Source organism: Pholis gunnellus, assembly GCF_910591455.1.
Source record: "Pholis gunnellus genome assembly, chromosome: 10".
In the NCBI taxonomy this organism is placed as follows: domain Eukaryota; kingdom Metazoa; phylum Chordata; class Actinopteri; order Perciformes; family Pholidae; genus Pholis; species Pholis gunnellus.
The window spans coordinates 26,441,074-26,456,660 of record NC_136537.1 but is presented as its reverse complement, the minus strand read 5'-3'; the positions used below and the strand labels follow the sequence as shown (position 1 = coordinate 26,456,660).

General features: G+C 40.9%; 1 pseudogene across 1 annotated transcript; it reads right to left on the bottom strand.

Moving 5' to 3' along the window:
• Window positions 1–351: 351 nt before the first annotated feature.
• On the bottom strand, window positions 352–6,037 carry LOC306702073 (annotated as a pseudogene). The gene is made up of 2 exons: window positions 5,912–6,037; window positions 352–841 (listed from the first exon to the last, which is right to left on the bottom strand). The product of its transcript is annotated as an uncharacterized misc_RNA (transcript).
• Window positions 6,038–15,587: the final 9,550 nt, after the last annotated feature.

The window sequence follows — 15,587 nt, the reverse complement described above, 5'->3', positions numbered from 1 at the left end:
TGTGTGTGTGAGTGTGTGAGTGTGTGTGTGTGTGAGTGAGTGAGTGAGTGAGTGAGTGTGTGTGTGTGTGTGTGTGAGTGTGTGTGAGTGTGTGTGTGTGAGTGTGTGTGTGTGTGTGTGAGTGTGTGTGAGAGTGAGTGTGTGTGTGTGTGTGAGTGAGTGAGTGAGTGAGTGAGTGTGTGTGAGTGTGTGTGAGTGAGTAGGTGTGTGTGTGTGTGTGTGTGTGTGTGAGAGTGAGTGTGTGTGTGTGTGTGAGTGAGTGAGTGAGTGAGTGAGTGTGTGAGTAGGTGTGTGTGTGAGTGTGTGTGTGTGAGTGTGAGTGTGTGAGTAGGTGTGTGTGTGTGTGTGTGTGTGTGTGAGAGTGAGTGTGTGTGTGTGTGTGAGTGAGTGAGTGAGTGAGTGAGTGTGTGTGAGTGTGTGTGAGTGTGTGTGTGTGAGTGTGTGTGTGTGAGTGTGAGTGTGTGAGTAGGTGTGTGTGTGTGTGTGTGTGTGTGTGTGTGTGAGAGTGAGTGAGTGTGTGTGTGTGAGTGAGTGAGTGAGTGAGTGAGTGTGTGAGTGAGTGTGTGAGTGCGTGTGTGAGTGTGTGAGTGTGTGTGTGAGTGTGTGAGTGTGTGTGTGTGTGTGTGTGTGAGTGTGAGTGTGTGTGTGTCTGTGTGTGTGTGTGAGTGTGAGTGAGTGTGTGTGAGAGTGAGTGAGTGTGTGTGTGTGAGTGAGTGAGTGAGTGAGTGAGTGTGTGAGTGAGTGTGTGAGTGTGTGAGTGCGTGTGTGAGTGAGTGTGTGAGTGTGTGAGTGTGTGTGTGTGTGTGTGAGTGTGAGTGTGTGTGTGTGTGTGTGTGTGAACCTGTATGCATGATATCAGCAGCTCCAGAGTGGATGAAACAACAGAAACAAACAGAATGAAACATGAATTCGTTGTTTTCAGAGTCAGATGAGGAACTGATTTAAATTTAAATAAATAAAAAGTTCTGTTTCTCAGAGAATTAGAATTTTATCTCTAAAATAGATATTTTATAACGTCATCTTTAAGTTCCACAACGTAAAGACTTCAATTATAGTTTTCTACGTCATAAAAAATAATTATTCCTCCAACCTGCTGCTTTTATAATCTATATAATATATATAATATATATAATCTATATAATACTATATAATATATATAATCTATATAATACTATATAATATATATAATCTATATAATACTCTGGTGGAATAAAGGTTAAAGGGTAAAAACCTCCAGTGATCAAAGGAGGAGGACACTCTGTACTTTGTCTTCATTCATCACACGTTTGAGTCTCGTGGTTGTGATTTGAGATGTTTTCAGCTCTGATGAGAAGCTTCAGATTGAATAGAAGAAGAAATAAGCAGCGTGGCTTTTGATTGGCTGATGGAGCGTCGGGCCGCTCCGTCGGTTTAACCTCATCATCAGGTGTCGCCGCTCGAGAGGAGAGAGAATAATGAAAGGTGGAGGAGGAGACGGAGGTTATTATTGATATGTATTTCAGTTACTCCTTCGTCTCAACATGGTTTTATCTTATTATTATGGGCTGTTTTATGGTATTCGTGCTGGAACTCTGACTGTATTTTGTCACAAATATTTGTGTTTTGTTCCTGTGATCAACAGCGTTTACACTTTCAATTCAAAACATTAGACAGGAAATACATGAAGGTAAAGACATGAATATAAATGAGCTTTGACAGCTGGAAGTCTGCATGTTTCTCTTACTCTGGACAGGAAGTGCATCTCTTTAGGAAACTCGGATTCTTTCATTTCATTTTTCCTCTCGTCTCTCGACCTCCATCTCAGATGGTTTAAGGTAAAACATTAACGATATAATGACACATGAAGTGTCTGATTATATATAAAGACACTCTGACGACCCCGTGGTCAATCATTTCAAAGTCACTGTTCTATTAAATCTATTTCTGGTTTCTCTGATCAAATCAAAAGTGAAAGTGATGATCGTCTGTCCTCCACCATCCACGGATTAAACTGAACGCGTTCGTTACCTCCTTTGATTGATTCATCCGTCGTTTGTCTGGAGACACTAAACAACCCGAAGAAGACTTTGGACCCGTCCTGTTTCTGCAGCAGTGACCCGTCTGTGACATCACGACGTCCTGTGACATCACGGCGTCCTGCGACATCACGACGTCCTGCGACATCACGGCGTCCTGCTACATCACGACGTCCTGTGACATCACGACGTCCTGCGACATCACGGCGTCCTGCTACATCACGGCGTCCTGCTACATCACGACGTCCTGTGACATCACGACGTCCTGCGACATCACGGCGTCCTGCTACATCACGGCGTCCTGCTACATCACGACGTCCTGTGACATCACGGCGTCCTGCTACATCACGGCGTCCTGCTACATCACGACGTCCTGTGACATCACGGCGTCCTGCGACATCACGACGTCCTGCTACATCACGACGTCCTGTGACATCACGACGTCCTGTGACATCACGGCGTCCTGCTACATCACGGCGTCCTGTGACATCACGGCGTCCTGCTACATCACGGCGTCCTGCTACTTCATGACGTCCTGTGACATCACGGCGTCCTGCCTCTAATCAGGTCTCTGTAGTGGATCCGGCTGGCTGAGCTTCAGCTGCAGGCGGAGAGAGAGACTCCATCTTGGTTTTAATGAGGACTTTGTCATTCGGGCCTGAAGCTCCCTGAAGCAAACCACCAGCACGTAACCGTCTCTCTTCACCTTCCTCTCGGACTCTACCTGGATTATCTTCCTCTCATTATTTCTCCTCTCTGACTCGCTTCTTCATTTTAATTATTATTATTTCTCCCCATATATCTCATATTCTTCCTCCTCTTCAGGTTGAATGTTGAACCTCGTTAACGAAGGTTCACTTCCTGCTGCTGATCTCTGGAGACCGTCAGCTGTTACGCTGTCGGTCGATAGAGGACACATCTCAACACCACGCGGACGAGTTCAACCTTCAGTAAGAGTCACAGCGAGGGAGGAAGCTCAGGTAACAGGAAGCTAGAAGTGAGGATAAGTGGGAAGAAAGTTAAAGAAGCAGAGAATTAGATCAAGTTTGGATCTCAATGTTTGGATTCACGTTACTGGACGAAGTGAAGATTTAGATGATGCAAAGACTAAACTTTGAGATACGTGTGTAGAGCTCATTTAAATAGAAATACAGTTGAAAGTGACGACGAGACTCGGAAGTGAAAGCTTGAATGTTTGGATCAAAGTGAAAGATTTTAAGGTTTAAAGTTGCAGGTTTGAGAGGTGGTTCAGTTTTAATAGCTGATGAGGGTTTGTGAAGGTGAAGACCTGAACCAACCTTTCCACTTGTGTGCCGGCTTGGTTTGACTCGGCCCATCATCACAGCACAGCAGGGAGTTTGATCTCCATTTAAAGGTGTGTCAACACTGCTGAGACGGTGGATAAACACGTTTCACTTCCTTTATTCTTCACAATAAAAGTCCTCCGTTACGTTTGCTGCTCCCTGCAGTCGTAGACTTGTTTCATTAAAGAATAGCTGCTAACAAAGCTACGCTAATTCACGTTTATTTTCCTGTAAATTCTTCACAATAAAGGTCCCCTGTTGTTTTTTTTGTTAATTAAAAGCTTTTATTATGAAGCAATGTTTGCTGTTTCTTCAGCAGCAGCTTAACATGACTGCTGTAAAGATCTGGAGACGGTCCATCTCGGACTCCGGTCATAGAAACAGAACAAAGTCTGATTAGAAGTCAAAGTCTAGAAGATTTGGATGAAACCAAATGGAAGATGCTGAGACATTATTTGAGATGTTCATTATTTGGTAAAAACATCACATTTGGAAATAATTTTGCACAATGTCACATAAAACACAATACAATGTCACACAACGATATAAAACAAAAAGGCAGCGGATGGTGATTTAAAAAAAAAATAGCTGGATGAAGATTTGGAAGATTCCAGCTGAAGGTTTGGGAACCAGTTTAGATCCAATATTTAGAAGATGGTGAAGGTTCTGATGAAGATTTAAAGGATCTGTATGAAGTGTAACGTTTGAGTGAAGGTCTGACTGAACATCTGGATGAAGGAGAAGGTTTGAATGAAGGACCAGGAGGAAGGTCTGGGAGAATAATTTGTGTCAGAGCAAAGATCCTGAATGCTGATTTAGAAGCTTGAATAAAGGTGAAGCTCTGGAGGAACGTTCGGATGATGACAAAGGCTGTGGCTCAAGTTTAAACGTTGGGTTTGAGGTTTGGAAGGAGGAGTTTAAGGTTCCAGAGAAGACGTTTGTTTTGGAGGAATAAACACTGAGTCAATGAAAAAGTTTTGCAGAGAGATTAAAGTTCGGAGGAATATTTGTGTAGAATTTGATTTAAAGCAGAAGGTTTGGAGCTTTGAGATGAAGGTAGAACTGTAAAGGTCAGGGTGCAGGAGGAGGTTTGGATGAACGTTCAGCTGGAGGATTTAAAAAGGTGTTTGTTTACTTTCATCCATTGAACAGAAACACTTTTTTCATTTTTTTAAATAAAGTGCAGCCAAACAGCCGGCAGCAGCTCTGACGATCACATTTGTTCTTTTACCCCCAAATGTATACAAAGTCCATTTAATCTGCCCAGCAACCACAGATGACATTTTGAAGTCTGTGTTCATTTTCCTCCCAGAGAGCAGCACAAACAGCCAGAGGCCCCCCCGCCCCCCCGCTGTTTACCAGCTCTACATTGATGCTATCCCGCTCGGCTCGGACCGCTGTAATAGGACTCAATGCTTCAGGCCTCTGGCCACTCAGCCAATACAGCGATCCACTGAGTGGGTGCGGTGTGATAATAACAGCCAAAGGTAATATGCATGCAAGTGTAAATGTTGCAGAGTGTGTGTGTGTGTGTGTGTGTGTGTGTGTTTGGGGTGAAATCTATATTTCTGTTTGCCAACAGCAGCAGATTGATGCCAGAAATCAGCGGATCATCGGCAGCATCTGGACTCCAAACAAACCTGCTGCAGAGCTGCATGTCAACGAGACGGCTCGCAGTATTAGTGATCAGAATTAGACCCGTCTGTGTGTGTGTGTGCGTTTTTCTATCCTGGTGGGGTCCATTGCCTGACATATCATTGACGCCATGGGGACCAGTGTTTACCGTGGGGACCTGCTATGCCTGGTGCAGTTTTCTGATATTCATACACACTATGGCTATAAGTTAGCTGTGTTCTGACATGTAAACACACTTTAGGGCTGTACGTTAGCCAGTGTTCTGATAATAATACAACCCAAAGTTATAAATTAGCTGGTGTTCTGATATTTATACAAGCCAAGGCGTTTTCTGGTTAAAAATTGTTGCTCCCTTAATGTGTAACAATCAGTGCACGACCATTTCCTTTTAAATATCCTAGTTGCCATGTGTTGGAGTTATTGGACTCTCACCCACCCAGCACCCACCCTTTCAAAATAAAAGCTCATTAAGCTCAGAATGAGCTTTGTGTTGAGCAATGTTAAGTTCAAGTCTTTCCATCACAAATACAGAATGACGTTAGGAGCATTACCAAAAGTATGTGTCTCAAACACAGATGTAGATCTCCAATACAGAAATGACGGGAGCCATTTGTGGACCGTCCATCACGAACACAAGATTCAATCCAAGAGTATGAATCAAAAATGCAGAAAAGAGAGAAGCGACATCTCAATTGAACCTCAAAGATAAAACCGTTAACATTGGCGTGTATATATATTGCGACGTCTTTGGGCAGTAGCAGCCACACTGTCAACATTTCTAGTTTTACTTTATTATGCAAATAAAAAATGTGATTAACGGGACTTTTAAGGCTTCACACTCAAGACAGTTTGGTAGGATGTTGTTTTTAATACAGCATCATCTCCCACAGGCCTTCCTACAGTAACGGGGTATAAATACAAAGCCGATGAGGCGCTTCGGTCGGCGTGTTGACTGACAGCGTCACCGCCGGCCCTCTTCCCTGTTAGCGGGGATGCCCTCTGCTTCTGACGGCGTTTGAAAATCCTCTCCTCAGATGAAGGCGAGCCGGTCGGCCTGCAGAGCCTCTCCGCCTCAGGCGTCATGTCAGAGAATTTGTTTTGTTTTCCCCACACCTTCATTCCACTTTCTCTCTTTTTCTACCGGGCCCTTTGCTGCTTCCCCGTCGGCAGAAATAGATCCGAGCTCAGTGGGGTTTGGTGGGGCACGAAAACACAGCAGAATATCAAAACTATGAAGGATGAGTTTTATGGTTTAGTAAGCTGCTCGTCTGCTGCTTCTGTCTGTGTGCATGCTGTAAAATAAAAAGAAAGAAACCTCAAAAACCTCAAGCTTACTGTCGGTGACTCTGCAGCGTGCTAACTCATTAGCATGACACAATTAACACCTGACTACTTTCACTTAATGAGTCTTGGTGGCACTTTCATTATCCCATTAACGCTGCATTTATCTATCTGACATCCAATATCAAAACCAGGAGGTTATAAAGCAGGTGTGACGTGAGCAACTGTCTCATTGAAGAGGTGTTTCACCTCAAGATGGCAACGTCCCACAAAAACAAGATGACGACGGGCAAAAAACCAATGTGTCAGGTCATGTAGCACTTCTTTGACTAGATCAAGTAATGCTGGATGTTGCTGAAGGTCTCTTCAATATTCTCTAATTCTAATTCTCTAATCTTTAATATTCAACAGTGACTTGCTTCAGTGCTTCATTATTGAGTGAATACCAATCAAGTCTTCCTCTCTCTTGATGCTAATGCTACCAGAGACGGACAGCATCTGTTGGAAATCGCCCGGCGGACCTTTCACCTCTTGGCATTCTTCTCCTCACTTGGCCGCTCACAGACTATTAGAGCGTTCATGCCGGCGGTGAGAGAGAGAGAGCCGCTGAACTCATTTCACGGGTTAATTAGAACAAAAGGATCAGCCTTTCACCGGCGAGAGGCTTTCGATTATTGAAAGGTTGTGGCTCGCTCTCCTCCCTGCGGGGCCCCCGCTGAGATGAACACAGTACATTGGGCTCCATCGCCGCTAAATGCCACCTATCAATCAACGGATCACGGCCGGCCGCCGTCATTAGCGTCCTGTTGATTGAGAGGTAAAACTTTGTGATCGTCCTCGGGCCAAAACACAGAGCGAGGATATTAACATGCTGCATGTCTGCAGGAGACGAAATGACAAGTTGGGTCAACTTTTTAAAACATGAGAGAGAGACGGAGGAGGAGTGGAGTCGGACATCACGACCACGATGAAGAGTGACTCGCTGCAGAGTACTAGTTAGTTATAGTTATATATAGGTTATATATAGGTTATATAGTTATATATAGGTTATATATAGGTTAGATAGTTATATATAGGTTATATATAGGTTAGATAGGTTATATAGGTTATATATAGGTTATATAGTTATATATAGGTTATATAGTTATATATAGGTTATATAGTTATATATAGGTTATATATAGGTTAGATAGGTTATATAGGTTATATATAGGTTATATAGTTATATATAGGTTATATAGTTATATATAGGTTATATAGTTATATATAGGTTATATATAGGTTATATAGTTATATATAGGTTATATAGTTATATATAGGTTATATATAGGTTAGATAGTTATATATAGGTTATATATAGGTTAGATAGGTTATATAGGTTATATATAGGTTATATAGTTATATATAGGTTATATATAGGTTAGATAGGTTATATAGGTTATATATAGGTTATATAGTTATATATAGGTTATATATAGGTTAGATAGGTTATATAGGTTATATATAGGTTATATAGTTATATATAGGTTATATATAGGTTAGATAGGTTATATAGGTTATATATAGGTTATATAGTTATATATAGGTTATATAGTTATATATAGGTTATATATAGGTTATATAGGTTATATATAGGTTACATAGGTTATATATAGGTTATATAGGTTATATATAGGTTGTATAGTTATATATCGGTTATATAGTTATATATAGGTTATATAGTTATATATAGGTTATATAGGTTATATATAGGTTGTATAGTTATATATAGGTTATATAGTTATATATAGGTTATATAGGTTATATATAGGTTGTATAGTTATATATCGGTTATATAGTTATATATAGGTTATATAGGTTATATATAGGTTGTATAGTTATATATCGGTTATATAGTTATATATAGGTTATATAGGTTATATATAGGTTATATAGTTATATATAGGTTATATAGTTATATATAGTTATATATAGGTTATATATAGGTTGTATAGTTATATATCGGTTATATAGTTATATATAGGTTATATAGTTATATATTGGTTATATAGGTTATATATAGGTTATATATAGGTTATATAGTTATATATAGGTTAGATAGGTTATATATAGGTTATATAGGTTATATATAGGTTACATAGGTTATATATAGGTTATATAGTTATATATAGGTTATATAGGTTATATATAGGTTGTATAGTTATATATCGGTTAGGTATTTTACATGAAGCAGGTCTCAGTCAGAAGAAATATGTCCAGATAATAGTTGACTTTCATATGGGAGGTTCTTCCTGCGTCTTGTCAAATGTATATGTATTAGTGCTGGGCAACGATTACAATTTTTAATCATGATTAATCTCATTGTTATGTCAAAGTTCAATAATGAATCTAAAGTAGTGTGTTGAGCTCTTGTATGTTAAAGTGCTGCTCTATGAACTAAAGGTCAACAACATTTGGTTTAAACACTTTAAACTCATCAGGTTCTTGTTAACAGCAGGATTCTCTTCACACAGCAGCAGTTATAACACAGTTATAATGATTCTGATCATAGATATTCAGACGTGTTCACAACTTTATCTTCATGTGTGTCAGAGATGAATTTAAATATAAACCTTGAAACCTGCAACCTATCTACGTCATGTTTTTATGTTTGTTAAATTCTCAGTAGTGACAACTAAATGATATGATTATTATACATATTACAAACTAAACACTTTAAAACACTAAAATAATAATTTAAATGAATCATTTATTTTTTGCTTTTTTGGTATTTCGGTGTGTTAAAAATTTCCGCTTAATAATAAAAAAAACTGCGTTAACGCGCGATAAAATAATTGTCGGCGTTAATTAATTAATGCGTTAACGCGATAATAACGCGTTAACTTGCCCAGCACTAATATATATTTAGATTTATTTATATATATATAAATAAATCTAAATATATATATATATATATATATTATTTTATTTTTATATATAATTAATAATGTTCCTTTTTAATTTGAAATTCTTTACTACCAAATTAACTGAATATTATTTAGGGATTCTGCCACTTTTGACTCATAAACGAGCTCTATTAGTCTGTTTTGAAAGTATAAAAACTGAATACCCGTTGTGAATGGATTTATTTCTATAACTTACTACTTGATGTGACCGAGCCGTTGTTAACCACATTAGTTTCATCTGTGCTGACGGAGTAATAATAATAATAATAATAATAATAATAATGCTGCTGATGAGATGTTCTCTTCATGAGGTCCTATGAAGCAGAACCGTTGGGTTCAGAGCTCGATGCAGCGACCCCCCTAATTCTTGTTTCATCTTTTGACATATTAGATTTAAATGTTTTATGGAGGTAATGTTGGATTTTGCATTGTATCACTTAATACATGTTTAGGCAAGGCCGGTTTATTTGTGTCGCACATTTCAACAACAAGCTGATTCAAAGTGCTTCACATAAAACCAATAAAAGCATCAAAACATGAGGCAAAAGAAAAGCAGATTTAAAAACAATTAAGAATATTGATTGAAACATTGAAAACAGTCATTTAAACACTAAAACGCAGTGTAAGAAATAAAGTACAGCAGTAAAATGCAGAACATTGATTAATATCCTTGAATGTGGTTCAATTAAAGGAAAAATCTTCAAACTGTAGTTTAGTTCATTACAGACATTTAAAGACAAAACATGAACTCATAGATCTCACCATGAAGCTTCACTTCATCACTCACACTAAGAGGAGGATTTAATGTATTACAAGTTTTCTAAAATCTTATGTTTAAATATGCAAACTAGGCATTATGTAATGGTGACTATTGGTGAATTTAGGAGAAATCTACAGACAGAACGTAAAGTAGTAAAATAAATGCTTTCTGTCCTCGAGTCTGAAAGAAGACGATTTGTGGAAGAAAAATAGACGAAAGTTTTCTAAATTGACCAGTGAATGAAGAACGAGTTCCTCATTGAATGGCCTCTTTTAAACTGCCGGCGTTAAGTGGAAATACTGCTAGAAGTCAGTTTGTGTTGCTTTGGGGTCACAGGAGTGAACACATTTTATATATTCCAGCTACGACGTGCTATCACTCCTGAATATGAAGCTATATCTCCTCCAGAGTCCACAGAGCATCAGGGAACCTGCTCTGATCTACACCAGGTGACCGTTTGACTTTCTCTGCAGCTCTTCATCGATTGTCTTCAGCCAGCTGAAGGTCACGAGTTCAGCGAGCTCGCCGTCACTTCCAGCTCTGCTTCCTCTCCTTAAGCTGAAGGATGTGACCCTGATTCCCTCCTCCAGACTCTCAACGACAGAGACCACCGCCTCCTCTCAGGGCTTCTAGAGGCTTTTTATTCATATTCACACGAGTCTGTTCATCAGCTCTCTGTGTTTATGTTCGATTAGAATCAAGGAAACATTGAGGAGTGGAAGGCAGAGACGTGGTTCAGGTCTACGTTTGGAATGAGGCGAGGACGCAGAACGTTTAAACTCAGATGAGGAGATGAATTCTCATTTCCATTTATTTACTCTGAATACACAGAATATCAACATGTTATGAGTCAACTATTGTTAGCCAATGCGTGTGATGTGTTTCCGTTTATGTTGATGAGTCGGATTCAAATGTGATCCTGGACTGTAGATGATATAGATTGATTGATATTCAGACTGATATTTTAGCATCAGAGCTCTTAAAAAACTGTTAAAACAACAGCTGCTGCAGAGCAAAGTCAGATAAATGAGATAGTTTACACTGAGCTTTAAAATGTGTTATCTGTGATGCAACGTATCCTCAAACAACAGTTCATATGATACCGTATAAAAAAAGTTAGTCATTTCTACTTAGTTTAGTTGTCTCAACTTAACTAAGTAGTTTAGTTGTCTCAACCTAAACCTTATAGGTTTATACAACAAAACTACTTAGTTAAGTTGAGACAACAAAACAACTTAGGGTTAGACAACTAAATTACTTCGTTAAGTTTAGAGAACAAAACTAATTAGTTCGGTTAATTATCTACATGTAAACCTCAAAGACAACCTTCAGAATAAAAGTTCCATGAACAAGTTTGTTAACTGCTTTTATTCTAATGCTGAAAATAAATATATTTTTCAACATTCACATGACAACAGAAATATAATACATAATATAAGATCGTGTAAAAATCTTATTAATAGAATTACAGGTTCTGAACTGTGTGTTTTTATGATTAACAAAAGGTTGAGAATGTTGTATGTTTCATGAAATAAAGCTCAGCTGGGTTCTTCATGAAGTCATTTCTCTCAGACTGTATCTGAAGTGTCCTCTTTCCCTCTGTGACATTTTGCAGCCGGAGTATTTGAGTGTTTGATTTAAATGCTGCTGTTTGTTTTCCCTTTAAAGCAGCAGCAGAGTTACAGGGCAGTGAACTAGAAAATGACATTTTAAAGTCATCTGAAGCTGCTGCACAGAGTTGTGCCCTTTCCTCTACGGGGTAAATATTAACACCGTCAACGCCGCTGTTCTCTTCTTCTTCTTCTCTGAGAAACGACACATCCAGAGACCTGAAGGGAACTCGCTGCTGCCTTTAACTTTAATTAATGCTGAGTTTAGCATCGTTACACAAATAGAGATCCACATCATTAGTGTTACTGTTTGACCTTTCCTCTCATCTATCCAATCTAAATGACTGTTTGAATATATTTTAAATGGAGCCTCCAGCATTGTGTTCTAGAGTGAAATGTCTCCAGAAGACGAATTAGAATGACTCTGTAGCGCCACCATCAGGTCAAACACTTCATCTCTCTCTTTCTAACCTTTAGTCTTGTTTGTCATTAATGTTCTTAAAGATGTAATCCTGTAGAAAGATCCTCAAATGACAACGTAACAATGCACAATAACATATGAGATTAAAGACAGACTGTAACAAAACGACGGAGACCTGGTGTTTGATTTTAGTTCCTTCAGAGGAAAACAAAGATTTGGGGAAAGTCGTGGGCTGAAAGACTCGATGCAACGTGATCATTAATGAGCTTTGGGTGATTCTGGTCTGTTGTTACTAAAGTAGCTGTTTTCACCAGCTTCCATTGTTTATGCTAAGCTAGGCTAATCGCAGCCGAATCCATATCACAGTAAAAAAAAGCAAATAAGTGTATTTACCAAAACGTCAAAGTATTAAAAACTCCTCACAAACACGTGGTTTGAGTTTAAGAACACGTCTGAAACACGAGGAAACAGTGAATTCATTGAAACGTGTGACGGTCAAACAGCACCGGACCGTCTGTCTCCGTCTCACATTTAAACAACTGAAACACAGCATGACGCTACGTGAGGAAGGATTATGTTGTCTTTCCTCTTCCTCCTCCTCCTCTTCCTCTTCCTCTTCCCAAAAAGAAGGATAATGTGAATATTCTGCAGCTCAATATTTGAGTCTTTTAATTATTTTTCTTCTTTGTCTCCTACTTTCATTTTCCTCATCACTTCCTTGTGATGACATTTAGCTTCCTTACTTCCTTTGTCCTCCCTGTTCCTTCCTACATGTTTCCTCTTCCTCTTCCTCTTCCTCATGTCAGAGGTTTCCAGTCTTCTTGCGCTCTGAATCAGAGTTTAGGTCTTCACCTTTGTATTAAAAATAAAGACAATCCTCTGTTTATTTTTCTGTTGGTTTCTATTCTTTAGAATCACAGTTCTTGTGCTTTATGACGAGGACCTTCACGTCACCGATGAGCAGGACTCAGTCTGTGCTCTCTCAGCTGACTGACGTCTCATCGGGCGAGAGTGATTTTTCAAAAGGTGGATAGTTTCTGGTGAATGTTTAACTCAAGCTAGTGTGTGTGTGTGTGTGTGTGTGTGTGTGTGTGTAATTAGCCAGTTAGAGAGCGAGTGTGTCAGTAGACTCTTGACAGCGTTGCCGTCGGCAGCGCTGCTCCTCATCGGGGGATAAATGAGCCCATGAGACCGGAGCCCCCGAGTCCCTCAGCAGACTTCATGTAACGGAGTCTCCCGGGTCAAATGAACCGTCTCCTCCTCTGAAGAAGCTCCAGAATACTCGACAGCTCGTCCAGATTCCCGGCTGTGTGTCCGTCTGTCCGTCGGCTGGCAAGACGCTGTTTTCGTTTCCGTCCAAACTCCGATCTCTAGCTTGGAGCGCGAGGCGTCCGCACGGCGGAAAGCTGAACATAAATGATGAAAAGTTCAGTAAATGCTGTAAATGTAAATGTCTTCAAGGTGTTTGGACTGAAAGAACCTGACGAGGTTGGTTTGGTGACGTGTGATCGGTTCATTTCTTTATTGACAATAAATGAAAGCATCCGTCTCTCAAACGTTTTCACAAGTCATCATCAAGTTACAAGACTTTACCTGCACAGCAGCGATATTGACCTCTTGTCATCAGCAGCTCCAGCAGTGAGATGAAGAGCTCTGGAGTGTAGAAAGAGCCTCAAAATCAAAGCATCTGAAGCTGTAAACTGTGATTAAAGACAGAACGTAGTAGAAAGTACTTCACCGTTTGGCTCCCAGCTGCCTCGGAGCTTTGTGTGTCGATGCGAGGTACCTCGCCGTGTCACAGGACGCCGTTTAATAACGGAACCGATGATGAAGCGCTTTAATCAGACGAGCCGGCTTCTCCTGTAACTCATGATACAGGAAGCTTGTGAAGAGAATTGTTACGCTAAGCCTCATTGAGCATCTTAATGTGAATCTTTACGTGTCCACAATTAGATTAGAGCGGCGACTCGCCGGCCTCCTCTTCGTCTTCTTCCTCGGAGCGATGGATGGAGGCGTAGGAGGGGGGGGGGGGGGGGGGCAGGAGTCAGTGAACAGATCAATGGAAGTCATTATGTGGTGCTTACCGTTTGGCCAGGTCGCCGTGTGATGGATGTGTTGTGGCAGGTAATAGTTCCTGTGCAGCCTCCGCCTGAGCAGACGGAGATGATGAACTCGAGATGTGTTCGCTCGTCAACGACTCGTCCTCGACATCGTGCGGTTCAGCGGCCGCCGGCGGAGCCCGAAGGCCTCGTCGTGCTCCGCTCGGAGGACTCGACACCGTCAGGTGTTTGAGGTCAGGATGACGAGAACGTGACGGCAACGACTCCAAGCTTCACCGCCACAACCACGCCACATTAAGAGGCTTCCTGTCATCTGAAGGTCTGTAAACACGCTGCACATTGTGTGTCTGATGCCTACGATCAATACGAAATACATAAAATGCTTCCTTCAGGACCGAGTAAAGACTTCTGGGCTGAAACTCGTATTTCCAATTCCATCATTAAAGTCACATCAGCTGTGTTTCCATTCAAGTGTCGAGCAGATTTCAAGTACGCAGACTTTTGAAATGTCACAAAAAAGAAACGCATGTTAGGAGCCGGTCCTGTATGCTACCAACGTCTGTAATCTACCAGAAAACAGAGAGTAGAAGAAGAAGAGGAGTTATCAGTGAAGACGAATGGAGGAGGTCCTCAAGAGGAGTTTGTCTCGTTGTCTTTATGTGTCGGTCACGTTGTCTGGAGACGAAGACGACGTGAACATGTATAATAATCGATGTGTCCAGTTAGTTTAACAGCACATCAAAGCGCTGCGGTCCTCGTGTTCGTAGGATTCGTTCTGATGACGCCGTCCTGAGAGTAGAAATGAAAGTACGACGCGTAATATTCACTTTCTTTGTGAAAGTGTTCTTGTTGAATACATCAGTCGATGTGTGTGAAGGCCTGAAGGCTTTAAGGAGAAAAATCACAGTTTACGACCGTAAACAGAAGACGTGGAGCTCACGGTGAGTGAATCACATCACAGCTGATCTTCAGCAGCTCCGCTTCGCCCTGACGGCAGAGAATCAAACACACGGCTTTTACCCCGTAGGACGGACGTTTACTGCGTCCAGATAACAAAGTGTTACGAAGCCGCTCGCCTCGCTCCACGCCGCCTCGCTCCACGCCGCCTCGCTCCACGCCGCCTCGCTCCACGCCGCCTCGCCGCAGGCTGAAGGAGTGACTCACGGCGGGGACGGAGACGCCATTTTATGTTTCTGCTACAAAAAGAAAAAGGCACTTTAGCAGCAGAGTGCTTTTCATCATTATACGCCACCACAGTCCGGCCATTTGATCTGACCTTGGGAAATGGTTTTAAAGGTCTCCCTGTGTGTGTGTGTGTGTGTGTGTGTGTGTGTGTGTGTGTGTGTGTTGGAGGCCTGGATTGAGATGTAAAATCTCAAGATTCATGAAAATATGTCGTGAACAGCCCTGTGGGGGGGGGGGGTGATACATTAGCGCTGCTCTATAGACGAGCGCTACGCGGAGCAGGAAGAGCTGCAGGAGTGAACGCAGCTCTGGGCCGCTGCACAGGGCGCAATATGAGACGATGATGAAGAAAGAAAAGACTTCATTCCCTC